The sequence below is a fragment of the Mustela nivalis genome (genome assembly GCF_964662115.1).
Source record: "Mustela nivalis genome assembly, chromosome: 12".
NCBI lineage: Eukaryota > Metazoa > Chordata > Mammalia > Carnivora > Mustelidae > Mustela > Mustela nivalis.
The window spans coordinates 28,248,108-28,275,739 of record NC_139031.1 but is presented as its reverse complement, the minus strand read 5'-3'; the positions used below and the strand labels follow the sequence as shown (position 1 = coordinate 28,275,739).

General features: G+C 38.7%; 1 protein-coding gene across 1 annotated transcript in view; it reads left to right on the top strand.

Annotated features, from left to right (window-relative positions):
* Positions 1-27,632, top strand: part of CPED1 (cadherin like and PC-esterase domain containing 1) — a 264,193-nt gene that overhangs the window by 195,877 nt on the left and 40,684 nt on the right. The gene's annotated exons all lie outside the window — the stretch shown is intronic.

Genomic DNA, 27,632 nt, shown 5'->3' with positions numbered 1-27,632 from the left:
TAACTATATTTTTATATTAAATAAAAAGAGAAGTTAATTTCAATAAAGTTTTTAGCTAAATATACCTGAATTATTTCAATATGTAATCAATATAAAATTTTGTATTTTGTACTTACAGTGCACCTCAAGTGAGATGAGCTTCATGTGACTGTGGCTACCATATTGGGCAGCACAATTTTAGACATTTAAAAATGCAATTGGTATGAAATTTTTTTAACATGGTGATAAAAATAATATCTTGCAAACAAGTGGGATTTTCAAAACATTCAGAGTCATCATTTAATTAATCGATGAGTGTAATATTTCCAAGGGTGTAGTCTGAGAAACATACTTCTCCTATAGGTGCTATGTAAAAAGTGAGGTATGATTACATAGGCTCAGAAAATTCTGGGTTAAACTAATTTTCATCTCCTCCTCTGCTAGTGAAAGCCTCGGGTGTGCTGATATACATTGTGGATTTCCAAGAAGAGAATGTGTATACGATACTTCCTCTTCTTAATTGATCATGAAATTGTTTTTTCATAGAACATCTCTTGGGTCTAGTGTTACAATGAACATACTGTGGAAAATGCTGATTTAAGCCCAAAATAAGTGATGTAGGAATTTGGAAATCGGAAAGAGGTGAAATGGAACATTCCTTGGAAGCCTTTGTGGGGATGCTGGTGTACCTTCTGTTAATTCTTCTCCAATGTGTCCAACAGAATCTCTGTGATTGCTTTTGACGCATTCCACACTTGGCTTTGTCCGTCTAAGTTCTTTAGGAAAAAAAGAGATTGATTCTTATTCACATCTCGATTTCACACTGGACCAAGCATAATTATCAGTAAATATTTGCGGGATTGAATTAAAGACAAAGTTTGATAGGGACCAGTGCTGAGTTGAGCAGTTGAAGAGAAATGAACTTCCTAAGCCCTAGAAAAGAAACAAATCACACTACCAAGCTGAAGTTAATGGGGAAAAGACAGCGAGGGAAAATGTCATTACTGACACAGCAGGGAAGCCCCTCCTGACTCCTCTCAAGCATTCTGTGTCAAGGTCATTCACTGGAGAATATTCACATTCAAGAGAGACCAGAGAACCAGAGAGAGCAATGGAGGAAAGGGTAGGCAAATGAGGCAGGGAACAAAAAACGTTCTTCACCTAACATATGAGGGAGTTCCTGCTCTTAAAAGGTAAATGTTTAGGTTTGGGGGACGTTTTTTGGGGGTGTTGAGAAAATGAGATCTGAGACAAAAGGCAGGAGGAAGTGTGTCATATAAAAAGGCCAACAACCCGAGCTTGGCAGAGAAACTCTGGAAAGTGTATTTTTTTACCCAGATACCCAAGATTCACATGATATACTGAAATGAGTTATTTCGAGATGAACTCTCAGGAAATTGCCTTCTTCACAGTTTTTGCTGCTTTTCTCAAATCTAGACGTGGGGTGATTAACTCGTGCCCCTACCTGGTGAGCTCTCTAAGTCTAATTTCTGGGTCCACTTAGAGAGAAAGTCCCTCCCAGAGGAAGACAGAAAGCAGGAAGTAAAGAAATCTCATTGTTGTCTTCTTCTCTACTATTCACCTATTCTGTAGTCTGTATTTTTTTCTGGTCTGCAAAATCCGGTCTTAGAAATGGACTCCCTCTCTCCCTCTCTTAGCCTGAATACAAACGAAGAGAAAGACACCTACTGCTTTCTACCCCTGATGACAGTTCTTGAATGTTTGATAACATGGAGATATGGGGTAAGATTGAGTATGCTAGCGCAGCTGGGTGGGCTCTAAGGAAATTAAAACTGTGACCATAGCTGTAACGAATAGACTCTTCCCAGAACTCTGGGATCCATTTCAGGGAATATTTTTCCTATTCTGGACTTAAACGTCTAAAAGAAAGGACAATTCCCTTAATTCTGTGCCCAGAAATCCTCTCCAGAACATTACCTTTGACCTGGCTTCCAGTCCCCAGGCACACTCCTGTAGCATGTCCTTCCAAAGTTTTGACCACCCAAAGAATGCGCCAGGCTGAAGATCAAAGAGCTCGTCTGGTTTCCACTTGGCTGCTGGAATGGCTCTGTGTTGTGCCCCTGCTGGAATTAGCACCAATGTCTTCAGAGGAGCCAGCCACAGGAATATGGCAACCAGTCATTGAAGACATGATAAAGTGGTGAAGATTCCATGAGCCTAGTGGAAAGCCATGCTCCCTGCTTTCCAGAGAGACAGTGGCTGCCATTCCTGGTTGGGAAGCTGTGTAGGAAGGAGTTCTAGGCCTGAGGAAACCATGTGGCATTGTGTGGAGTTAGAGTCTTCTATCCAAACTATAGTCACTGTTAAGATCATGATCACAAGACAATTGTTTCAAGAAAAAAAAGTTGCTTTTCTATAGGTTTTTTTTTCCTATAAATGGACTCCAGAATTATTGAAATACATTCTGATGTATCTTATGTGACCCTCTTGGTAGAGAGGTAGGGTAGGGAACCACTGGACTGGTGGGACTTGAGGACAGAGCGTCTTGTTTACTTGTGCCTACAATACCCAACAGAGCTCCTGGCATGTGGTGGGCATTCATTGAATATTTATTGAGTGAATTAACAGATGCAAATGGAGAATCTGATTTGGGAAAAACTAATGATCATGCCAAAAACAACAAAGTGAGTAAGTGGCTGAGTTGGTGCTATGACTTGGGTCATTTGATACATTTTCCAAAGCACCTATAGGAAGGCTTATATACTCAGTAAACTTGCAAAACACGCCTGATGCAAAACATGCAGACTACATTTTTTTCTAGAATTATTCCCTCCTTCAGGCATAGGCTTTTATTAATTTCTGAAACCAGTTGCTCCTATTTTAAGACACACTGGCATGTAGCCCATCGTAAATAAGGATGACACACCTGGCCCACCACCAGAGGACATGATCCATCCATTCCAAATCTTTTCCACTCTACTCAAGCTTTCATCCCTACGTCCTAAGTCTCAACAGATCATTAACAAGATCAAAGTCAGCTGGTATGAACTCACAATGTCTCCAGATTCTTCTATACCTTCACAGATTCCTCCTTTCTCTGAGAGGATGTATGCCTCCTCTCTCAAAGAGCCATCTCTCCTCTTCCCTCAGATCTCACTACTTCCTGTCTCCTGGAAACTTTACTCTGTCGGTTCATTATTTTTCAAACTCATCCTTTCTACTAACTCCTTCCTCTGTGTCAGCATACCTGTAAGTCACTTCCATATTTAAGGGTAATTCTTTCTCTGTGCTGTGACTCCTGGGGCCATATTACCATCTTTCCACTCCTCCTCTGTCAAAAGCTAAGCCACCTACAGCATGACTTCCACTCTACCAATAGACCATTCTATACCATCCCTGAGGCTACAGTGGCTTCTTCTGTAGTTCTGTCCTTTACGTCGAGTAAATCACCAACTACCCTCCGTATGCTTGAGCAACAAGTCCGGAAATGTCTGTCCCCTTCCCACACAATTTCTTGTTTTCATGGTGCTATGGAAACTGAATTTTCTTTCTGAGAAAAACAAGGCTAACATATTTAGCAATTTCCATATTCACAGGAGGAAAGATGACTAGAGGCTTGATGGAGGAAGAGGGGGATTGTGTTGAGTGAGTTGATTATGAGGCCATGTCTCATTTGGGAGGTCCAAGGGCAGAAAACAGAAGATGGAATAGGAGAGTTAGAAAGGAAAGAAAAAAAAGGTGGGGAAGCTGCGTGGTAGTTGGGGATGTGTGACAGGGGCTGGAACTGTCACCGCAGAGGGTCAAAAAGCCAGTACTTGGGGATCCTGGGTGGCTCAGTCCATTGAGCATCTGACTCTTGATTTCAGCTCAGGTCATGATCTCCCTGTTGTAAGATTGGGCATGAGTTAGGTAGGGCTCCGTGCTCAGTGGGGAGTCTGCTTGAGGATTCTCTCTCTCTACCTTTACCCCCACTCGCTTTCTCTCTCTCTCTCCTCTGTCAAATAAATAAATAAATATCTAAAAAGAAAAAAAGACCAGGATGTCCCCCTCTCTACCAGAGCTCTCACATTTGCACCTGCTCTTTTCTGACACCTTTCCCCACTCTCAGGGAGGGAAGGCAGAATGGACTCAGAAAGAAGAGATTCACCGAAGCCTATATTTCCTCAAACACCTGAATTTCAGGACACTCAGGAGTACAAATCTCTACTCTAAAAACTCCTTTCATGTACTTAATAAATGTTTTAGTTAAAATCCCTTTGTTCCAAATCTGAGGAAAGGTGGCTTAAATGTAAACTAAAGTTCATTAAATTTAGGTAAGAAAAATAATAATATCCTTTGCTGTTTTGTGGAGGTGACCTAAATACTCTGAGCATGTCAGAAGCCTCAAAGTCCATAATAGGTTTACAAAGGAGAAGCCCCTGAATGAGAAAAAGATCACAAAAAGCCTGGAGATGCCGAAGGAAAAGTACTCTGAACTAGAAGGTTGGAAAGCTCTGCTCTTGTTCATGGTCTCCTGGGAAAAGGCAGGAGGAAATTCTCTACAGATATGTTTCAAAATCTGCCAGTTAGCGCAAGCCTCCAGGCAGCCAGATCTCAGCCTCTGCTCCATCCCTGGAAATCCTCAGGTGCCCTACCTGGGCGAGGGCTGAACTGATCAGAGTGATGGGCAGAGTGCTAAGTCACAGAAGCTGAACAGCGTTCAGATTATGAGCACATCCCTACACACAGGACTGGGCAGTAGCCCAGATGATCTAAAAAGGAGAGGAACATTATCTCATTTCCCCTGGATACAATACTAGTTAAAAGTGGAAAGAATTATAAACAGAAAGTTACAGCTTCATTAAGCCCATGATGCAGGTCAAGTTTCCTGGCAGCTAATTCTGCCCCAGGCTAGTGCTAGACATGTAGTCATTTACAGGCAGAAATAATAGAGGATTATATAGTCCTTTCTGTGCAACATGTGTTGAAGCTTTATATAGCTATTAATGTTCCTTTCCTACAGAAAACGGTCAGATAAATATAACCAAAAAAGAGTCATTGCTTAATCTTGATGATTCAAGTGGGAGCTGCAGGCCACCCCCATAAAACATTGGTTTTCTTTTCTGAGATGCAGTTCCTTTTCATTATTAATTCAAAAAAGGATTGAATTAATTTACCCCCTGGAAAGCAAGCTTTGTTTGGATGATGAAGATTTCGGATGAATTTTCTATGCTGATAAAACTACATAGCTGTGCCTATTAATAGCTAAAATAATTATTATAATTTCTCCTTTTATGAAGAGTTCTTCTTGCATTGATATATGAGACCATGCACAAAAAGTCTTCCCATGTTTTATGAGACCATTAGAAACACTGCCCTTTATAATTTAGAAGCAGAGAAATTCTGTAACTTCGGATCTTATGAATTCCACTTATCTGTCAATGAGGCAATACTTTCATTTGGACTAAGTTAATTATTTCATCCCTCTTAGTTTTCACCCTGTAAGTAATTCTGAATTCTGTGTTCACTCTTCACACTGTGGAAAATATTTTCTGGTCACCTTCTAGTTGATATTTAGGAAAGTCCATTTTTTTTGCTACTTTTCAATACAGTCTTTTCTTTACACTTTCAGAAATTTGTCATATTGCCTTTAATTCCATTTTTCTGGAAACTGAGCTCCAATTAGACAGAGACAATTTTTTTTCTTTTGGCTGTCCGGACCTGGAGGATCAGGTTAGATATGATTTTAAGTAAAGAAATAGAACTGAAACCCTTCATTTGGTTTATTTTTCTTGAATCCGTCGAAAGCATTCACTTTTTTTTTTTTTAAGATTTTATTTATTTATTTGAGAGAGAGACAGTGAGAGAGAGCATGAGCGAGGAGAAGGTCAGAGAGCGAAGCAGACTCCCCATGGAGCTGGGAGCCTGATGCGGGACTCGATCACAGGACTCCGGGATCATGACCTGAGCCGAAGGCAGTCGTCCAACCAACTGAGCCACCCAGGCGTCCTGAAAGCATTCACTTGTAATGATTACTGGGAGTGAGGTCATCCTTTGCTCACTCTGAAAGCACAAGATGCTGTGATCTGTTCTGTTCAAATGTAATTTAAATATTCAGATACTCAAGAGCTCTTTAAATCATGAGTTGGAAGCAAGTAGAAAGCTCCAACAAGCTGATAAAGACTGACTTTGGGCCAACAGTAGGGCTTCAGCATCCATGAGGAAGCAGAGCTCATTCCGCTGAGGGGAAAGCCGCACAGGACAGCTGTTGATACAGAATTTTTTTTTTTAACTCAAGCAGTTCCAGTCGTCTGTTCCCTATATGTAAGTTCAGGCAGTAGTAACTTTCTTTCTTCCATCTTGAAATTGAAACTGCGTCGATGCTAAAAGGAGCTTCATCTGCCAGGGACAGGTATCCTCCCTCGAAAAGGAAAAGCGGGTGGATGCATGGTAGTGGGGCTTGCATTGTTCCCGGAGAGTGCTAATAAAAGCCAAATAATGACATTTTTCTCTGATAAACCTTAAACAGATAATTAAGAAACCTTGACTTTTATTTCTCTGAAGGACAAGCATTAAATAGGCCAAAATGGGCAGCTGGGAGTCGTAGGTATTAATATCACAAAAGGTTATATTCTCTTTACAGAAGAATATTTTGCATAATTGAAAAACCTATTGTTCTAATTAAAATATAATTTTCCTTACTAAGATTTTAATTTGCACAGAACTTTTAAAGAATATATCTAGGGTATAAAACAAACCTTGATGACCTTTTATTAATAGTTATTTATTTTATTATTTTTATTCATTTTATTCCAAATGATACAAAATGTATATAACAAACTACGAGTATTTTTTCTAATCCTGACCTTTGCTTCACAGTCTGGTATTTACACATCCAGTCTTTTAACTATCATATATATTTATCAAAAAGTGAGGCAATTCAACATAAACTTTCATTTGTAACCTACATTTTTCGCTTGTAATATTATGGATATATTTTAAGATTAATACATACCTATCTGTTTTGTTCTCTTAATTATTTTTTTCTTTTTTTTTTGGCTGAAAAAAATACAGAGAATCACTGAAGAGAGAAAAAAATTACTCGTAATCCAAAAAACCTTATATAAAATAGTTGTTGAAAATCTCTCCATTCATCTGATCCAAATGACCCACACTTACAATCTGGATAGTGAATGCTGTTGGGCATAATCCTCCAGATCTTGACCAAATTGATACTGACATATCTAAATACTCATCTGCATATATATGTATTTTTAAATAAAAATGAAATGTGCTATAATAGTGCTCTGAACTTTCTGTTGCTCCCCAACTCTAACATGTATGATGTATGTACATCTTTTCAGATCAGTAGATACATAATGACCTCCATCTTTTTAGTTACTATGTAATACTTCATTACATGAATAAAATGTATTGACTTATTTAGTCTTTCATTGACAGGCATTCAAATGGTTTCTTATGTTTTGCTGTCATAAATACTACTACAGTAATCATCCTTTTGCATATACATTTTTACATACATGCAGTCTTATTTCTGTAAGAAAGAAAATAAAAGTAGAATTAATCTATTAAAAAGAATGAATATTTTAACGCACAATAGATCCTGCTAAAGTACTTTCCATAGATAATGTAAAAGCATGCCTGTTTTCCTACACTCTCACCACCACTGGTTCATCACAGCATTGTATGTTAAAGAAAGAATAGAAATACATGGTCAGCCTGGTTCTCAGACAAACCGACAAATCTTGCACAAGGAAGTGCTCTATTAATTTACATACATCATGAAGAGATATTGATTCTTCTCTCCAATAGTTTTAACTTCAGGTTCTCTTATAACCAAGAGGGATATCATTGCATGCCAAGAAACCAGAAAAGAATTGGATTGACATTTAGTACTTATTAAATACACAGTGTAATACCTATCACATATTGAACAAAGGGCAAAGTGACTCAAATCCCAAATTTATTCAGAAGATGTTTTAGGTATACTATCTAGGTTGTCTAGCTCTTGGGGAAAATGTTATACTATGTACTATGTAATTTATATATATAGATACATACATATCAAATTCTGAGGAAGCTTAAAGAAAAAGCTACACCTTCCTGAAGATAAGTAATTACAATAGAGTATGATATGTCTGAGGAAAAGTGTCATGTTATGACAGTACAGCAAAGAGAAAACGACCTCTTTGAGGCAAGAAGGGAGTGGGAGCCAGGAAGGATTTCTCACAATAGAAAAGAATTTCACGTGGTCCCAGAGCACACTCGGATTTCTAGATAGAAGCGAAATCATGGAGGGACAGCAAGGAGGTGTGCGGAGCTGGAATACAGGATAACAATGAGAAGGAGAAGGGAGAGGCACTCTGGTGAGAACAACTGATCTCAGGTGTGAAGGGTTTTGGTTGTTATGCCAAAAATTTGGATCTAAACCGATGCCCACTGGTGAGCCGGTGGATTTTTTTTTAAGCAAAGGAAAACACAAATTTGAACAAGTAATGGTAGAGAATCATCATTCCAGAAAGTTTGGAAATTGTCACTAGGGTGGACATGTATAACTTCTCATCATTCCCAGTGAGTGAATAGTCAAAGAAACATGACTCTGATCCCAAAAAACAGTATTTTAATAAATATCACCATATTTGTCCTTTCTTCAGTAGTCCATACTTAAGCATTTTATGCCAATGTCCATTGGGCGGTCTACCTGCATATACCATAGGCATTTTGAGCTTGAAAAATAACTGAACATTTCTTCCTGCACCTCCATTCGTGAACAAGCTGTTCGCTCCCTTTTCATGAGTCCATCCAGTAGCCCAAAAGTTTCCAAAAGATTTTCTAAATTTTTTCCCCCTCCTTCACTACTTACAACTTCCTGCTGCAGGTCTCTTGTGTCCCAGCTCCTTCCCTACCATTGTGATGCAGACTGTGACCACCTTCTCCCTGAACGATTGCAATAGTTGTCTCACCTACCTTCCTGCCTCTAGACCCAGCAGTCTCAGGGTAGCCTCATTAGGGTAGGTTTTTTTTTTTTCATACATAAAGATTTTATTTATTTGAGAGAGAGAGAGAGAGTACAAGAGAGCACAAGCAGTAGGAAGGGAAAGCAGGCTGCCCATAGAGCGGGGAGCCCAAGGCAAGGCTTGATCCCAAGATCCTGGGATCATGACCTGAGCTGAAGGCAGCCGCTTAACTGACTGAGCCGCCCAGGTGTCCCAAGCGTTTTGTTTTGTTTTAATATGCAGATCTAACTATTCCAATAACCCACCTGACCACCATCACCATCAAAATACTTCTATCATGTTCTTTTTTTTTTTTAAGATTTTATTTATTTATTTGACAGAGAAAGATCACAAGTAGATAGAGAGGCAGGCAGAGAGGGGGAAGCAGGCTCCCTGCTGAGCATAGAGCCTGATTCGGGGCTCAATACCAGGACCCTGAGATCATGACCTGAGCCGAAGGCAGAGGCTTAACCTGAGCTACCCAGGCGCCCCTCTATCATGTTCTAATATTACATTAAGGTTAAAAAAGATGATTACAAAACACAGTGAACAGTTTAACTGCATTTTTGTATCATGTATGTACATGTAGTACGTACTATGTATATAATGCACAACTGGAACATAGTATGCATGTATAGGGGTACGCTGAAATCCAAAATATCATCTGTACTTTCTTTTTTTTTTTTTTAAAGATTTTATTTATTCATCTGACAGGCAGAGATCACAAGTAGGCAGAGAGGCAGGCAGAGAGAGAGAGAGGGGAGCAGGTTCCCTGCTGAGCAGAAAGCTTGATCCCAGGACTCTGGGATCATAACCTGAGCCGAAGGCAGAGGCTTAACCCACTGAGCCACCCAGGGGCCCCTCATCTGTAATTTCTATTCTTAAAATTTATTTTTTATTTTCCAACCTTCTAATGAACATCTCTATATTACTAATTAATTGATTAATGACAGGAAAGATAACATCTAAACACTTTAGCACAGTTTGACGCCTTTAATTTAATTTTAATCATTTTTACATATAATGAATTTTATTTCCTTAATATGGAAATGCCCACAGTTATTTTTATTATCATTAGAAAGGCCTCATTTAACTACATATATGTTGCTATTTAAGTTCACTGAGAATTAAATAAGCTAATATTTATTAAGCGATTGTAAAGGTGTTTAAGATTAATAATAGCAGTGGGGCGCCTGAGTGGCTCAGTGGGTTAAGCCGCTGCCTTCGGCTCAGGTCATGATCTCAGGGTCCTGGGATCGAGTCCCGCATCGGGCTCTCTGCTCGGCAGGGAGCCTGCTTCCCTCTCTCTCTCTCTGCCTGCCTCTCTATCTACTTGTGATTTCTCTCTGTCAAATAAATAAATAAAATCTTTAAAAAAAAAGATTAATAATAGCAGAAAGAAACACAATAGTGTTTCTTAATTCTCAAGCATATAAATATTACCAGCTTACATGTGTACTTGTTGAAACCAATATGACCCCGTATATATGGGAATTTCTAAAGCAGGTTTTTTTCCAATTTCTTTTTTTTTTTGTTATGTATAACACAAGAAGTATCACTTGTCATGGAGAATTAAATGTGTGTCAAATAAATTGATGCCTATAACTGACTTGCATTTTTAAGTGAACACATTTAATTCCTGTATGTGGCTATAAGACATTAAGTACATAATCATTACTTTTGACAATAATTCAGTTCTGAAAAACTTGTCCCAAGGAAATTATCTCAACTTCCCTTTAGATGACTTTGATCTTGTCTGTCTGTCCATCCTCAGCTGTCAATGAACTCTCAGACCCTCATGCATACTATAACTGAACTGTATTTTCAGTTCAATGTAAGCTCTATCCCTCCTTGAGTTCTGATTTTATAGCCGCTTTTAAAAAAATACTTAATTTTTTAAAGCAGTTTTAGGATTACAATAAAATTATATCAACATTACTTACCAGAATGGTACTTCTTTTTTTTTTTTCAAGACCAATGATGAACTTACATTGGTATCCCATATTTTATTTTATTTTACTTTATTTTATTTTATTTGTATCCCATTTTAAATGTGATGAAACTGAGGCTCGGAGCAAGTAACTTATTTGTGCCATGTTGCAAAGCTAGCATGAACCCAGGCATTTTTCTTTTAAATTTAGAATGATAAAAGGAAATGAGTATGGATGTTAGAATCATATGGGCTTGTGTCTAAATTCTGACCTTCCGTCAGACAAGTGCTCTGTATTTAGAATGTCTGTCAATGGAGCTAATACTAACGCATAGATACATTGCATAATGTACATAGCTTGGCTATTGGCCCTTGATAGATATTCAATTTTAATCATAACCACATTTGTCGAGCCCTTATTGTCATCGTGCATGGTTCTGCATTCGTTGCATGTATTCATTTATTTAATCCTCTCAGCCGTCTTATGAGGCAGGCTTTCCCAGAAGAGGAAACTAAAGTAACTAGGGATTTAATTTGCCCCGGGTCACAAAGACAGTGAGTGGTAGAGCTGAAATTAGAAGTTGGCAGTCTGATCCAATAGCCCTGACCCAATAACCCACTGTACTGCTGATCAGGTTAGATCTGGACCTGTTGAGTCTCTTACGGGCCCCCTGACCTCAGTGGCTCTGTTTCCTGGCACCCCACAATCAAGTGAACTTCATAGGAGAACTCCAATATATATAAACCAATTTCCGGGGCATAATAATGGACAGCATCTGAGGTAGCACATGAAATATGATTAATATTTTTCAGAAAAGGAATCCCATTTAAAAAATTAAATTTAATAACATGGTGTACCATCCACATAATGACTTTTGTTATTGACACTCAGGAGGGTTGCTATAAATTAACAAAGAAATTGGCATATTCATAGAATATGAATCATATCACGTGCATAATTGGTGACTTACTGAAAAAGGAAAACTTAGAGCTAGCTCAAGAACTTATCCGTTCCCAGGAATGATTTCTTAGTGATGCCAGACAGATGTCTGTCATCAGAGAATATTTCTTTTGTTTATAATTTTAAAAAGAATAGTAAATGGATGTCAATTGTTTCCATATAGCTTTGTGACATTTTTTTTGTTTTGTTTTGATCTTAGCTGCCACATATGAGTTTTTCACTCATGACCACATGATAGAACAAATGATCCCACATGATTTCTTAGTTCAGTGTTTTCAACACTAACTAGTCATCAGAGCAGCTGACTTATAAAGACTCTTCTGGTCATAGGTTCTTTAATAGATAGTCAAAGAGATTTCATCAAAAATATTTTATTTCTCCTTAGGAAATAAAAATGTAAAAGTGCTGAATTATCACCAGTATAAACAATGACAACTTGTTAACCATATTTTAAGAAACAGCTTTATTAAATTAGAAAAAAGAAATGTTGACAGAATGACTTACTGCTACAATAAAAATAGGCAAAAACCATTTAAAACTTTTTTGCCAAAAGTTAGGTTTGTTGGTCTACACCATTCTCTTTTGACTTTACACCTACAAAGTGACTTCCAAAAGACCTATATTTCATGGAACATACTTTGGGGAACCTATAAGCCCTTCTTTGAATCATTATATCATTTTATTTCAAAAAAAATCTTTAAAGTACAATTGAAATAGGATTTTGAAACTTTATGAAACACCATAGGGAATGATTAAAAAAAAATGGCCAATCTTTTGAATAATTTATCCTCTTACATATTATTTTTTCTCCAACTATCAGCATTCACCATTAAAACCTAGAGTTATATACACAGCTCCAACTACAAGGAACACCCGGCATAAGGAAAGAGGACTCAGTGGGAATTAACATTGTCTAATGTTTTGTCCCTTTTGGTTGTAACCTGTCAAAGTTAGCCAATTCAGTGGACCCTTAAGACACAGTTGGCCTTTAGATAAAACACTGAGGAGCAACAAAGATCTGAGCAGGGTAACAACTGCCGAGTTCTAGAACCAAGCCAGGCCTCCGACTTTAAAAGCAATGTGAGCTATAACTTGGCTCTGCGATGCCAGGCAAGCATATCTGATTGGTGACAACAGGATCCCTGAACAGCTGTGGACTAATGCAGAGAAGTAACATATTCTGGCAATCAGCTTCAGATGCCATGTGATTGCGGATTATGGAGAAGCAGTGGCAGAAGACCACTGCACAAATCCACGAAGCCTGTGTCCAAGGAGGGAAGAGCCAGTGGTTTTCCCTGGGTGGAGAGAGGCAACCTGAAGCAGATGGATAGCAGCAGCCTTTTGAGGCTGAAGTGGTATAGACTTCGAGATATGTGATCTATAAGGACTCACTCTCCACAGTTGGCTTCAAATGAAAGAGTCATTTCATCCCACACAGTGAGTTGTGACAACCGCTTACCAGAAATGATCAAATCACGGCAACAACATCCAAGTTCAGGAAATAATGAGCTAATCTGAAACCCATGGGAAGTTTTAGACAAGCTAAAGCACAATCTTCTATCTTGAAATTTCTCCAGGACACCTTCTCTTGGAAGTGGGAGTCCCGTAGTCCTGATTTCCTCCATGCAAATGGGCAACACAATTCTGCATTGCATGCCAAAGAAGATAGCACATTTTCCACAGGAAAATGCCAGCTTTTCACTGGGCATACTTGCCGATAACTGGCAATAACAAAGCTTGTGCTGGTGTGTCCGGGTTGCATGGTGAAAACACAGCTTCAGAGTTTTGCAACTGCCACCATATGATTTACATGGTCCCTGAACACAAGTACTCAAAATCTATTTTTCCGTGTGTTCTAGACTGTCTTGTATATTTTATGCCTAAGGACTGAAACCCAAGCTAACAGTCATAGAAGGGAAGAAAAATTTGCCATTTCTAAATCCAGGTGGAGTTAGCTTTCAGATACAAAGGGCGCTCACTCCTTGGTAGACCTTAGCACTGGAGAGAATCAGCGGCTTTTCCCGCCTTGCCCCTGACTCCCTGGTGTCCGATGCTTGGAAAGCCCACCTGCCCCCATCTGCCTGGTGAACTCTGAGTATACTTCAAGTTGAAATCTTCTTTGCAGAGCACGGTTGATCATGTTCCTTCATGCCAGCCCTGTATCCAGAACAATATTTATTACAGCCGTTAGCACTTTCCACAGCCATCGTGTGTTTACATATCTGCTTTCTCTGCTAGAGCTCCTTGAGGGCCGTCTCTGTGGCTGGCTCATGGAGATGCTCAACAAATGTCTGCTAAAGGAATTCGCTTTGGAAAAAACAAACAAACAAACAAGCAAATGAATGTCATAAAGCCTAAATGTCTTTGGAGCACTAAAAACACATGACATAGGAGTCCTGATGGTTTGGAAAATCATATTATAACAAATATTTTCCTTGATGATAGGCCATAATATGTAAATAACTGTTTATTGTCTACCATGGGAATTAATTTTAAGTCTTTAGTTAATAAGTAACTTCCTGATATACTGTTATTCAAAAGTAAATTTAAAATATATATATATATCTCTATATATGTCTATATAGAGATATATGTATCAGAGTGACCAAGCATGAACTGAAAAGTTACTCTGAGGCTTTTTTCCATCAGAGGGAATAGATTTGACCTGAATCATTCACATTCTTGCTTAGTCCCATTTTGACCAACTGTAAGCATTTTAAAGTGCAGCTGGTTATGTTTAGAGATGCCATCTGCGGCCGTGAAAAAAGAGTCTTCCCTGATGAAGAGTTAATTGGTCTGGAAATGTTTCATAAACACAATCTTCATTTCTTACTGTGGTGTGTTTTGCTTTATTTTGTTTCATTTTTCAGTCTATGAAGCATGGGTTTAAACTTAGACCCAGGATTCAAACTCTAGCTACTCAACTTATTAGCTTGTTTGACTTCAGGAAAGCTTCCCTAAGCTCTACAAATCTTGATGTCCTCATCTACCGAGTGAATGTTCAAACAGTTGTAAAGATTCGGGGCACTCGTGCTTGGAAGTGCCGACCCCAGTCCTTGACATAACGCAGGTCCTCTCCAAAGCCCATTTCTCGTTCTCCTTGTCAGCTCACCAGAAGGTTGGTGTCCCCTCAGGAGTTAGTCCATAAATACAGTAGGTACTTCTTACTTCTGCTTCAGCCTATAGACTGTCCTCCCACGATTGTAACAATTTTTGAGAGCAAAATGATTGTAGATTACAATTTCTGCCATGGGATGTCCATGGGTGCCAATAACACATGACTATGCAGAGCTTTTACTGTGTAATAGGACACTTCAACCAAATGGTTGAAAGCATTTTAATGATTAGAACCTTCTTCTACCGTTAATGTATATTTACCCTTCAAGAATACCCTACAATAAGACTATCAAATTGTATTAGACTGTATTTCAAGTTATAAAATTAATTCTACAATTACAGAAAGTTCCCAAATGCCCTTCATCTAGCATCTCCTAATACTAACATTTCACATGACCATGGCACTTTATCAATACTCTCAACCCTAAGAAATTAATATTGGTACAATATAGTTGCTTAACCAAACACCTTGTATGGGTTTCACTAGTTTTTCCAGTAATTTTCTTTTTCTGTTCCAGGACCCCAGATTGCTTTTAGTTATCATGTGCCTTAGTCTCCTCAAATCTGTGACAATTCCACAGTCTTTCCTTGTTTCTCAGGACTATGACTCTTTTGGAGAACACAGGTCAGTTATTTGGAAGAATGCCTCTCAATTTGGATCATATGTTTTCTCTGATTAGATGAACTTACACATTTGTGGCAAAAATTCTGCAGAAGGAATGTGTTTCTCTCGTTCACTTAATGAGGGTAGTGTTGGCTGGGTTTCTGCACTGTGGAGTTACATTTTTCTCTGTGTTATATCTTAGGAGGGGTGACCTTGAGACTGCTCCTAGAGTATTTTTAAAAGTCTAATTAACAGTTCTAAACATATAAAACCACACAGGGAGGGCCGTCCTGTCATAGCACAATCCATTTCATAGCGTCTAATATTTGCATTGTTAGGATGCGTTTAAACTAAAAATTAGTATTAACTTTAGATCTTACAATGCCACAGTAGCTTGGATGTTGGGCTTTGAATGCATCAACATGTCCTTCTAAACAGAATGTAGCCACATTCAGCATTCTTTGAGCTTAACTGTGGATGTGCAGGAAGCTGATTAGTGGGTGATCCTTAAAAATACCATTAGGGCGGGGCACCTGGGTGGCTCAGCAGGTTAAACCCTCTGCCTTCGGCTCAGGTCATGATCCCAGAGTCCTGGGATCAAGCCTCGTATCGGGCTCTCTGCTCAGCGGGGAGCCTGCTTCCCTCCTCTCTCTCTGCCTGCCTCTCTGTCTACTGTGATCTCTCTTTCTGAAAAAAAAAAAACTTTATAAAAAAAAAAAATACCATTAGGGCTCAGTAATTACTATTAAAGCCTCAAAAGTAGTAGAATTTACAACTTAAGACATTTAAGGAACGAATTCTTTTGTAGTGTAGCACAGTTCCCTTTAAGTTTGAAAATTCTCCAGTTCTAAGCATCACTGTGTGTGGGTCCCTGGTGTGTATGTGTAGGCGTGTGTGGCTGTGGTGTGTTTGTGTAGCAGTCTCCAAGATGCATGTAGGCAGGAAACACCCACGAGGTGCCCCAAACTAATGTAATTGCACGTTGGATGAAAATAGGCAACTCTCTTTGGTCCACTGAGAAGATTCCCTACCAAAGCTAAATTCTGAAGGATCACAACCTCGTACGGTCTGTTAGTGGACTCTTGACCCGTGGCACAGTCCATGCTGAAATCTATCCGTTCTATTCCCTATGAGGGATCAATATTTCCTGGGAAGATCTGCTTGCTACGTAATCTGTGTGCAAATGTTTGTTCTGTTTGGTGTCACCACTGCTGATAAGTAAACCTCAGTTAAAAGTTGTCTTTGCAAATATCTCTGTGTCCTGTTGCCTCCTTCTGCTCGCTCCTTTTCCCACTTCAGTCTACAGATAATAGGTTTGCTCCTTTAAGAATATGAAATAACCTTTTCTAGTTGTTGTTGATGTTGTTGTTCTGTCACTTCCCAAACTGATCCAGATGCTTCGGAGCCTGAGAGACCCTACGGTCATGACTCAGTTCCAATTCCACACTCCTTTGTTCACAAATCAAAAAGAACTGAACTGAGGGTTTGGGTGGGGAGGGGGGTGTGGGGGTTCGGAAGAGTCTGGTGGTGGGTATTAAGGAGGGCACATGTTGCATGGAACACTGGGTGTGGTGTGCAAACAATGAATTTTGGAATACCGAAAAAAAAATAAAATCTAAAAAAAAAAAAAAGAAGAACTGAACTTTTTCACATACCCAACCTATAAATTCATGCTTTCTTTTCATTTGCATTCACATCTACCCTCTGGATTCCATCTGGACCCAAAACCAAAAGTGCTGAAAGACCACAACAAAGGCTGCTTTCCTTGGAGTTCCCAGCTCACCGGAAGTGGGAAGCCTCAGTCCCTTCAGAGGCTCCAGCTCGCTAGATTTCCAGACCCAAGTCCACAAACCCAGACATTCACATGCACTTCTAAACTGAGAATACAGGATGCCTTTCAGAATGGACTCCAGCAAGCAGGATCATGCTGGCCCCATCCTAGTTAATTTAGAGGCCATCTAGGTTTAAAAAAAAAAAAAAAGAAGAAGAGAGAAAATTGCATATTAGTTCAGGGATTTGGAATGCATGAGAAATATATAGAAGTATTCCAAATATTGATGTCATATTAATAAATTTAATTGAGTGGAACTAATTCATCTGTTTATAATTTGTTTCAATTTCCCCTTTTCCTGAGTTCACTGGGGACCAGCTTAATATTCTCAGGTAGTGTAACATACGGCCACTTTTCAGCTGATGCTTAAGGAAAGAAACACACAATTGTGTTATCGTTTTAATGGCTCATTTCTACATGGGTCTTAATGTGTTCCGCATAAGACTATGAACACCAAACACAAATAGCCAATCAAGCCGCATTTATAATTCTGCTGCCTGACACCAAGTTCCACTATTCCTTAAAAAACAGTAAAATTAAAAACTTATTGATAAACTCTCACTAAAACAGGAACATCAACTTCTAAAGCAATGTTCTTAGAGATCCCTTCCACACAAAGTAGAATAATCTGGCTAGTTACTCATTTTCATTAAAATGTAAAGAGAGACTATTATATAGATGAAGCTTATTCACTGCAAATGTTTATTGGAGCAATGTGAAATAAAAGTTAAAATGTCTCCTCCTCCTCAGCAAAAATATTTACTTTTGTACTATTTCTTAAAAGGGCATCTACTTAGTGAAAATTTTTTGAAGTTTTATAAAAGGGAATTCTCTGTTAACGATTTTTAAACAGAACAACACTGAAGAAGATAATTAATTGTCACCATTCTAATATTTGTGTCATTAGAATGAGCCAAGGATGAAAATCATGATTCCAAAATAATTTTACTGATTCCTACCCACTTCCTATCTCCGTCCTCAAATACCACCCACTCTGACCTTGAGGGGCCATGTTTGCGCTCAGCTCCAGAACACCACCCACTCTGACTTGAGGGGCCATGTTTGCGCTCAGCTCCAGAACACCACCCACTCTGACCTTGAGGGGCCATGTTTGCGCTCAGCTCCAGAATGTTTCAGGTGCTCATCCTTCTACCTGGAATATTTACTCAGTTCCCTTTTAATTGTGCTTCCACTGATAAACTACAAACGCAGGGAACAGAAGACACTATTAAGTGACTGTGCAGGTCCATACTCCTTCACAGCCCTTAGAAGGAACCAAATGGGCCAACATCGTGATTTTGGACTTGTGGCCTCCAGAATGTGAGACAATACATTTCTGTCATTCTTAGCTATGCAGTTGGTGGTAATGTATTAAGGCAGTCACGGAAAACAAATATACCTTTAAAGGAGGTAACAGTGTTTTTCTGACTTTCTTTTCATTTACTTTTCCATTTTAAATATTATTTTTTTTACTTATATATGTATTTTTAAAAATATAATAATGATCCATACCAATGGCGTGATCTTTAAAAACAGAAGTTTAGTTCGTTTTTGTTTCCTCATGTCTGGTCGCCCATTCTTTTTTTTTTTTTTTTTTTTTAGTTTTTTTTTTTTTTTTCCAGAGTTTATTTATTTATTTGACAGACCGAGATCACAAGTAGGCAGAGAGGCAGGCAGAGAGAAAGAGGGGGAAGCAGGCTTTTCCAGCCTGCTGTGGTGTTCAATCCCGGGATCGTGACCTGAGCCAAAGACAGAGACTTTAAGCCAATGAGCCACCCAGGCACCCCTGGCCTACCATTCTTAATCTTCTAATAGAGCCACTGTTCAGGGTTTCTTGGTCATCGTTACAGTAATTATGTAGGCACAGTCAAGCAGATGTAATATCTAACATTTTATTTTTCTTAAATGAGATCCTGGTCTACATAATCTCCTGCGACTTGCTTTATTGCTCTTAATAATGTAGCTTATGTATCTCTCCATATCTTCACTCTGCATCCTTCTTTTCTAAGAATTACAACATATTCCATTAAGTGGGTGTTATTTAATCAGTTCCTATTGATGAACGCTTGGAATGTGTCAAGTTTTCTGTTGTTATACAAATAACTCCAGTAAATTTCCTTGCAGACTTTATGAAGTATATCTATGGGATGACGTCTTTGGAGTATAATTATATTCACAAGATATTTCCAAAGTGCCTTCCATAAAGGATATAAATCTCCTTTCATATGAATTTATATTCATTACACTCTTTTCTTAATGAAAAAGTTCAGTCTTTTCACTGATTTCAAAGATCAGTGTGGTATTTAAAGAATGATATCAAATGGATTATGCTGTAATTATTTATTGCTAATGTATACCTCAGCTAATTTCCTACGAATGTTCACTGGGTATCTAATAATATGAATCCTATAAGAGCTACTCAATATTTTATGTCTTCCTAACTACAATACAAGGAAAGCAGTTGTTAAATTTAGAGACACTGCGAAGACAAAAAATACTTCATTCCTTTTGGAGCAAGACAGTGAAATTAGCTCCTCTGAGAAATTAACTCCTTTTCTTTCTTTTTTAAAATGAAATATAACTGATGTACAGTATCTTATTAGTAGAAGGGATACATCACAGTGATCCAATCTTTTTATACATTACAAATGATCTCCATGACAAAACTGGTTACTGTCACCTTATAAAATTATTGCAATATCATAAGCATGCATTATATCTCCATGACATTTATTGTTTAACTGAAAACTTGGACCTCTGAATCAATCCCCTTCACCTGTTTCATCTGTCTCCCAGTAATTTTTTCCTGTTACTGCCTATTTCTGCTTTGTTTCATTTGTTCACTAGTTTTGGCTTTTAGTTTTCATGTGTAAATGAAATCATATGGTATTTGTCTTTCTCTGATGACTTATTTCACTTAACATAATATCCTCTAGGTCCACCTGTGTAGTTGCAAATGGTAAGAGCTCATTCTTTTTTATGGCCAAGTAATATTCCATTATGTATATATCACTTCTTTATCCATTCTTCTGTCAACTTAGGCTTCTTTCATATCTTGGCTGGTGTAAATAATAGCTCCATGAACACAGGGGTGAATATACCTTTTTATCTGTTTTGGATTGCTGTTTTCATTTTCTTTGGACAAATACCCAGAAGTGGAATTGCTGGATTTCGGGTAATTCTATTTCTAATTTTTTGAGGAAACTCAGTGTTTTCCATAATGGCTGCCTCAGTCTACATTGACACCGACAGTGCACAAGGGTTCCCTTTTCTCCACATCATCACCAAGACTTGTTATTTTTGTCTTTTTGATAATAGCCAACCTGAAAGGTGTGAGGTGATATTTCATGTTGGTTTTCTTTTGCATTTCATCAATGGTTAGTGATGTCGAGCATCTTTTCATGTGCTTTTGGCCATCTCTATGTCATCTTTGGAAACATGTCCATTCAAGTCCTCTGCCCATTTCTTTAACTGGGTTATATGGGTTTTTTTTTTTTTTTTAAGATTTTATTTATTTATTTGACAGAGAGAAATTACAAGTAGATGGAGAGGCAGGCAGAGAGAGAGAGAGGGAAGCAGGCTCCCTGCTGAGCAGAGAACCCGATGCGGGCCTCGATCCCAGGACCCTGAGATCATGACCTGAGCCGAAGGCAGTGGCTTAACCCGCTGATCCACCCAGGCGCCCTTTTTTTTTTTTTTTTTTTTAAGATTTTATTTATTTATTTGACAGAGAGAAATTACAAGTAGATGGAGAGGCAGGCAGAGAGAGAGAGAGGGAATATATGGGGTTTTTTGACATTAAGTTGTGTGAGCTCTTCATATATTTTGGATATTAGCCCCTTATTGGTTATATGATTTAAAGATATCTTCTCCCATTCAGTAGGTTGCATTTTTGTTTTCTTGATAGTTTTCTTCACTGTGCAAAAGCTTCTTAGTTTGATGTAATCCCTTTTGTTTATTTTAGCTTTTGTTGCCCTTTCCTGAGGAGAGTGGTCTCAAGAAATATTATTAAGGGTCGCCTGGGTGGCTCAGTGGGTTAAAGCCTCTGCTTTCAGCTCGGGTTGTGATCCCAGGGTCTTGGGATCAAGCCCTATATCGGGCTCTCTGCTCAGCAGGGAGCCTGCTTCCTCCTCCTCTCTCTCTGCCTGCCTCTCTGCCTACTTGTGATCTCTGTCTGTCAAATAAATAAATAAATAAATAAATCATTAAAAAAGAAAGAAAGAAAGAAAGAAAGAAAGAAAGAAAGAAAGAAAGAAAGAAAGAAAGAAAGAAAGAAATATTACTAAGACCAGTATCCGAGAGGATTTTTTTTTAACCAATGTTTTCTTCTAAGAGTTTTGTGGTTTCATATCTTATATTCAAGTCTTTAATTCATTTTGAATTTATTAAATATTACTAAGACCAGTACCATAGAGGGTTTTTTTTAACCTATGTTTTCTTCTAAGAGTTTTGTGGTTTCACTTCTTATATTCAAGCCTTTAATTCATTTTGAATTTATTTTAATGTATGGTAGTTCTCCAGTCTTATTCTTTTGCATATAGCTGTCCAGTTTTCCCAGCATCATTTTTTGAAGAGACATTATTTTCTCCATTGTATATTTTTGCATGGGGCTTGGGGAGGCTCTCTGTTCTATTCTATTGATCTATATGCTTGTTTTTGTTGCCAGTATCATACTGTTTTGATTATGATAGCTTTGCAGTGTAGTTTGAAATCAGGAAGCTCCCGCTTTGTTCTTCTTTCTCAAAATTGCTCTGGGGTCTTTTGTGGTTCCATACAAATTTAGGATCCTTTAGGAACCTCGTTTTTTATACTTTATATGAGAAACTTTTCTTATAGAAAAGTTCAGTCTTGATATGGAAGGGGACTCTGCCTCCCAGGACTGTGCCAGGATTGTCCAGTTTGAGAGTCACTACTGAGTTCCTGGAAATAGCAACAGGCTAGGGACAGAGGAAGAAATGGGTGACTCAGAAGGAGTTGGGTGCCATAGGGAGTGAATGTATATTTTTAAATTGGGCGGGGGGGGGGGCATTTTTCATTATTTAGTAGGAGAGGGAGACAATTATTTGAAGGAATGATTACATGGGTGCAGAAAGTAAGATTTAAAGACACCTACCAGATTAAATAGTTCATGGCTCCAAAAATATGGCAATATCACATTAAAAATTAGAACGACTATTCCTTACTACTATTCCTTTATGGCAAAACACTGTTTTATAAGAACTAAGTAGGCTTCTAGAAAAACTTGCAACAAGAAATAGTGATCATGAATTCATGCGTAGGGCAGTAGACAAAACCAGGGGCACCTTCATGTTCTTCTGTTAGTCACTGTAGCACTTCATGAAAAGTTGGTCAATTTTTAAAATTAGATCCTAAACAGATATACTTTACACAAGTCTGAACAAGGAAATCCCTGCTAATTATCTTACTGTATTCTAGTGAGAGCTATGGCAATCCGGTCAGGAATTTGTGACATCTCCAGCAAAACGATATACTTTAAATGTGGAGCTTTCCAAGGTTAATGCCATTTTAAGCAACTCTGCTAAATATCACCTTTTTTGTGTATCTAGACTCTGAGGCTCCACGAGATGACACTTAAGACCTAAAGAGCTGTCATTCATTTTCTTGAATATACCCAAACCTGAACAAATTATTTTTAAAGATTTTTTAAAAATTTATTTATTTGACAGATCATAAGTAGGCAGAGAGGCAGGCAGAGAGAGAGGGGGAAGCAGGCTCCCTGCTGAGCAGAGAGCCTGATGTGGGGCTCGATCCCAGGTCACTGGGATCACGACCTGAGCTGAAGGCAGAGGTTTTAATTCACTGAGCCACCCAGGTACCCCTCAAACCTGAACAAATTTCTAATCACCCCAGCAATGAAAGATGAGAGATGCTAATGGGTGTTTTCTTCTAAGATAGGTTAAAATTTGTTATTAGTAGGGAAATCACTTTTAATATCTAAAGCATTACTCAGAAAGATTCATACATCTGAGAAGAACAAGTTTCACAAACTCTTAGAGGAAAAGAGAAGTTTGACTGCATATTCTTATTTCCATAGTGGTTTGACCAAGTATGAATTAGTTTTTCTTCCATAGCAAGAAGTGCAGAGCTAGACAACCTGAAGCTGCATTTCTGCATCAGCACCAATGCCCTGGGCTCTTCCAGATTTCAGCTCAAGTTGTCTCGTGGTCACAACGTGGCTGCTGCTCCTTCAGGCTCGCATCTACATTCTAAAAGGAATCAAGAAACAGAGTGACCAAAAAAATGCACATCAAGGAGGCAAAGCTTACATCAGGGAAGCAAAACTTTTCTAGAAATCGCAGCCAACTTCCTATTTCACTAACAAATTTTTCTTTCTTTTCTTTCCTCTTTTTTTTTTTTTTTTTGGATGTCACATGGCTATGTCTGGCCACAAAGAAGACTGAGAAATTGAATTTCTTCTTTTTTTAATCCTGATATATTGCTACCTACAGCAAAGCAAAGGTCATCCTGTTAGAAAGGAAGGAAGAAGAATGGGTATTGTGTAGGCACCAACATTGTCTGCTGCCATATTTAAGAGATCATCTAATACGTTTCCCCCTCTCTTCTCTCCAGCTTCCATTATTTTATGTTGAGAAAACGAGATCAGGTGACTTACTCAGCATCATAGACCCAGTTCATGGCAAAGCTGGAACTGAATTCACACATATGACTCAACACAGTGGGCTCTTTCCAGTGTATGCCAACATTCTCCTATTTCATAACCTGTGCACTGAGCCCACCCAGCAATACTGATGCCTCTTTTCTTCTCCTTACTCCCCCAACTCTATCTGCCAGTCTCCAGACTCGGGTCTGTATTTAGCCAGATGCTGTGTTTCTTTCAGCCTCAAGAGTAACAGTGTTTGGCTACAGCTGGAAAATGAGTAATGTCCACTTCCGCAGGCTGCCTTGGTTTTCCAAAGTAGCCAGGAGTTTAACTTAAAGGGTTACGATTTATGAACTGCAAACAAAGATTAACTGTGAAGGAGAATTTCAAAAGAAAACACAGAATACAATAGAATCTTCTTTGACCTAAACTACAGAAAGGAGGTAGGGCTAAATTTCTTTAACCTTGAAATCCGCTCTTCCTCTCCTACCTTCAGCTGTGTCTATCCTTTGCAATATCACTTTGATTCCTGTCCTATCTTAGAATGTGCTAGAGTCATGGCTGTTCAGTTAGAACCAATGGGTCTGATCTACCAAGAGTCACAGAACAGCAGCCCACGGGAAGTCCATCTGAGGTAGAAAGAACAGCACACCAGGTAACAGTTCAGACACAGACAGGCCATGGTTCCACAGAGCAGGCGTGGTCACCCAGTGTGACTCCCAGGCTGCTTTCCTGTGCTCTTTGCATTATGTTTATGCTATTATCATGGGCTCACATGTGGGATCCCTGGTATTCAGAAAGTGCAAACAGTGGACATTGGAGAAGATTGTCATGCTCTATTTCCAACCATTTGTTTCAGAACTTTGAAGTCGGATCAGAACAAGCTTCTGTATTATTACAGTAATTTTTTTCTAAGCTGCAGCTAAGAAGATCCAGTTAGAACAAATGAGATGTAGGTTTCAGCACAAGATTAAGAAGGCCCTTATGACGATGAGCTGAACAATGACACTTGAGGTTGCGGACTTGGTGTTTTCAGCAAGAACTTTGCATTTGCTAGGTATTAACACTTGTCCATTTTGAAGCTATATTCAAAACTGCCTAGGACCACATTATGAATTAATTGTTCTTCCTCTGAGTAGGAGTCTGTAGTAGATAAGCATGGAGGTACCATCTCAAGAGAGGTCCCATGATTTGACCTTTATAATGTAGATTGTCAACACATGAGTTCTTTAAAAAATGACCTTTTTTCCCCTTTTCTTTTTTTTTTTTAACTTGGGATGTCAGATAAATCCTTTTCTGGCCTTCTCTTGTGGGCTTTGACCAGCAATTTCTTATTCTTACAACTCTCATTCCCTGATTTTTCTCATTACTCCATTCAGATGTTGTTACCTCAGAAAAGCTCCTGTGACTAACCTACCCAAAACAGCCCCCACCCACTCATTGGTAACTGAGGTGGGTCCCCCACGGGACATGCCCTCAGCACATGTAACAGCACATTTTTCTCATCGACTGGTACAAGTCAGTCACATGTGGGGCTTCAACAGGGAATAGCTAGGACTCTGTCAGCTGAGGTCTGGACTCTGATGCCCTCCTGGCGAATATTAGGATATGCCCTTGCACACACACGCACACATACACACATGCCAGAGAGACCTCAAACAAGCAACAGTTTTCCAAAGGCTTATCCAAATCCGAGTTTTAGAAATGTTTCAACATTATTTGCATGTGTGAATGAATCTATCATCATCATCTGTCTGTATCTATATATGTCAATTTATGTACGCTAAAAGGTATCTTTTTATTCATACACTGAGCACAGCTAAAGTGCTTGACTGTATGTGATTTGGTGTCATGTTCATGGTGTGTTTCATATGACATATGTTGTTCTGTTACGAAGCATTTTAGGTTTGGGTTTTTTTGTTTCTTTATCATGGGTCTTGGAAACCTCTCCATGTTAGATCTATCCTTAGACATTACATGAGGGCTTCTCTAGAGTAGACTCTGACAAGTCTGTCTTCAGGGCTATGGAGTCTGTGAGTTTTTTTATTTTAATATAAACTCCCCTCCAAAAGTAGCTGGGCCCATTTGCAATCCCATCACTAGTGTATAATGCTATTTCTCATTGCCCTTCCTCATGTTTGATAGAAACATTTTTTGCAATCTCGCCGATGCTTAATGTCATTTTTTCTAGTCCTAAAAAAGGTCCAGGCTGTACCAAAAATAAATGCGTAGATAGCTATCTCACACACACATATACACACACACACTCATTGATGTTTATTCAGACCAAAACTCCTCACATTATTAACTTTGTGTTATTTTAATTGCTCTTTTATAATGAACACCTTAATTCAAATCACAATACTGATCTCTCATCCGTATTCTAAACCCCAGCTTCAGTTGTGAATTTAAAAATGGAAATATGTATTCTGAATCAAGATTTCTTGAAGTCTGTACATCATCCCTATTCCCTTTGGTTCCTTAATATCCTGGATCTTCTCCTACGAGATGTGGACATCTGAGTCGGGTATGAGGAGGTGAGAGAGGGTGAGGGAAGGTGACTAGAAACTGCTCACTGGAGACAGAGTTACCGAGCAAAGAAGAGGTCAAGCCAATTATTTCTCTCTATTAATTTGAATTTATGACATGAAGTGGGAAACAATTACATCTAATCTTTTATGCATTCAATAAATATTTGCCTACTCTCTGGGAAGGACTGGTATACGTGTGCGTGGAATAATTATTTGCTCTCATGGCGTGTTCAGTCTAGGGGACAAGACACAAATTCCAAATTATCACGAAATGGTGAGAGGTATGAAGGAAACAAGCAGAGATGACACGGACGAGAGTGGGGATACAGAATCGTGCCAGAGTTTCAAGAAGGCCTTGCTGAGACCTCAGACACAAAAGGATGCTCTCCAGGGCAAATTAAAAGGAAAGCATTCCCAGCAGAGACAATAGCCATTTTTACCCACCCTAAAGTGTGATAGACGGAGGAGAGCAGGGAGATGGTGGAATGAGGCGAGGTCGGATGGAGGGACACAGGTCAGGCCCAGGAGTCCACACCTGGTAAGAAGAAGCTAGAAGATCACTTGGTAGTGTGCACCTGTTGAATTGTCGTGTTTTACAGTTGAAACTTGTATAATGTTACATACCGATTTTACCTCCATAAAAAGAGAGCACAGATGTGCATGAGAGAGAGAGAGAGGAGAGGGGAAGAGGGAGGGATGGGGGGGCAGGGAGGAAGAAAAAGTGAGAGTGCTCTGACCTGCTTGAGTAGAGGAAAAAGGAAGAGAGATTTCAGAGAGCTAAACGGCTGTTCTCCACTGCGCCTCTCAGACTAGAGAAAACATTGCCCAGTACTGAACATGCGTCTATAATGATATTCACTGCAGTGAGATGGTACCTACTTTTCTAAACATGTGAGCATGTTTTGAATAAAATATATGTATTTAATTCCATGTCTGTAGTAAATGTGCTTTGAAGTGAAATTCATCTGTTAACATTCTCCTCAAATATTTCCCATTTTTTTTTCACATTGATGTTTTTTTTTCACTTGGTATATTATCTTACAGTCTGTTTTTAATGAGTCAACAACACACAGGTATATTTTTTTAAGGTAAAACTTGCA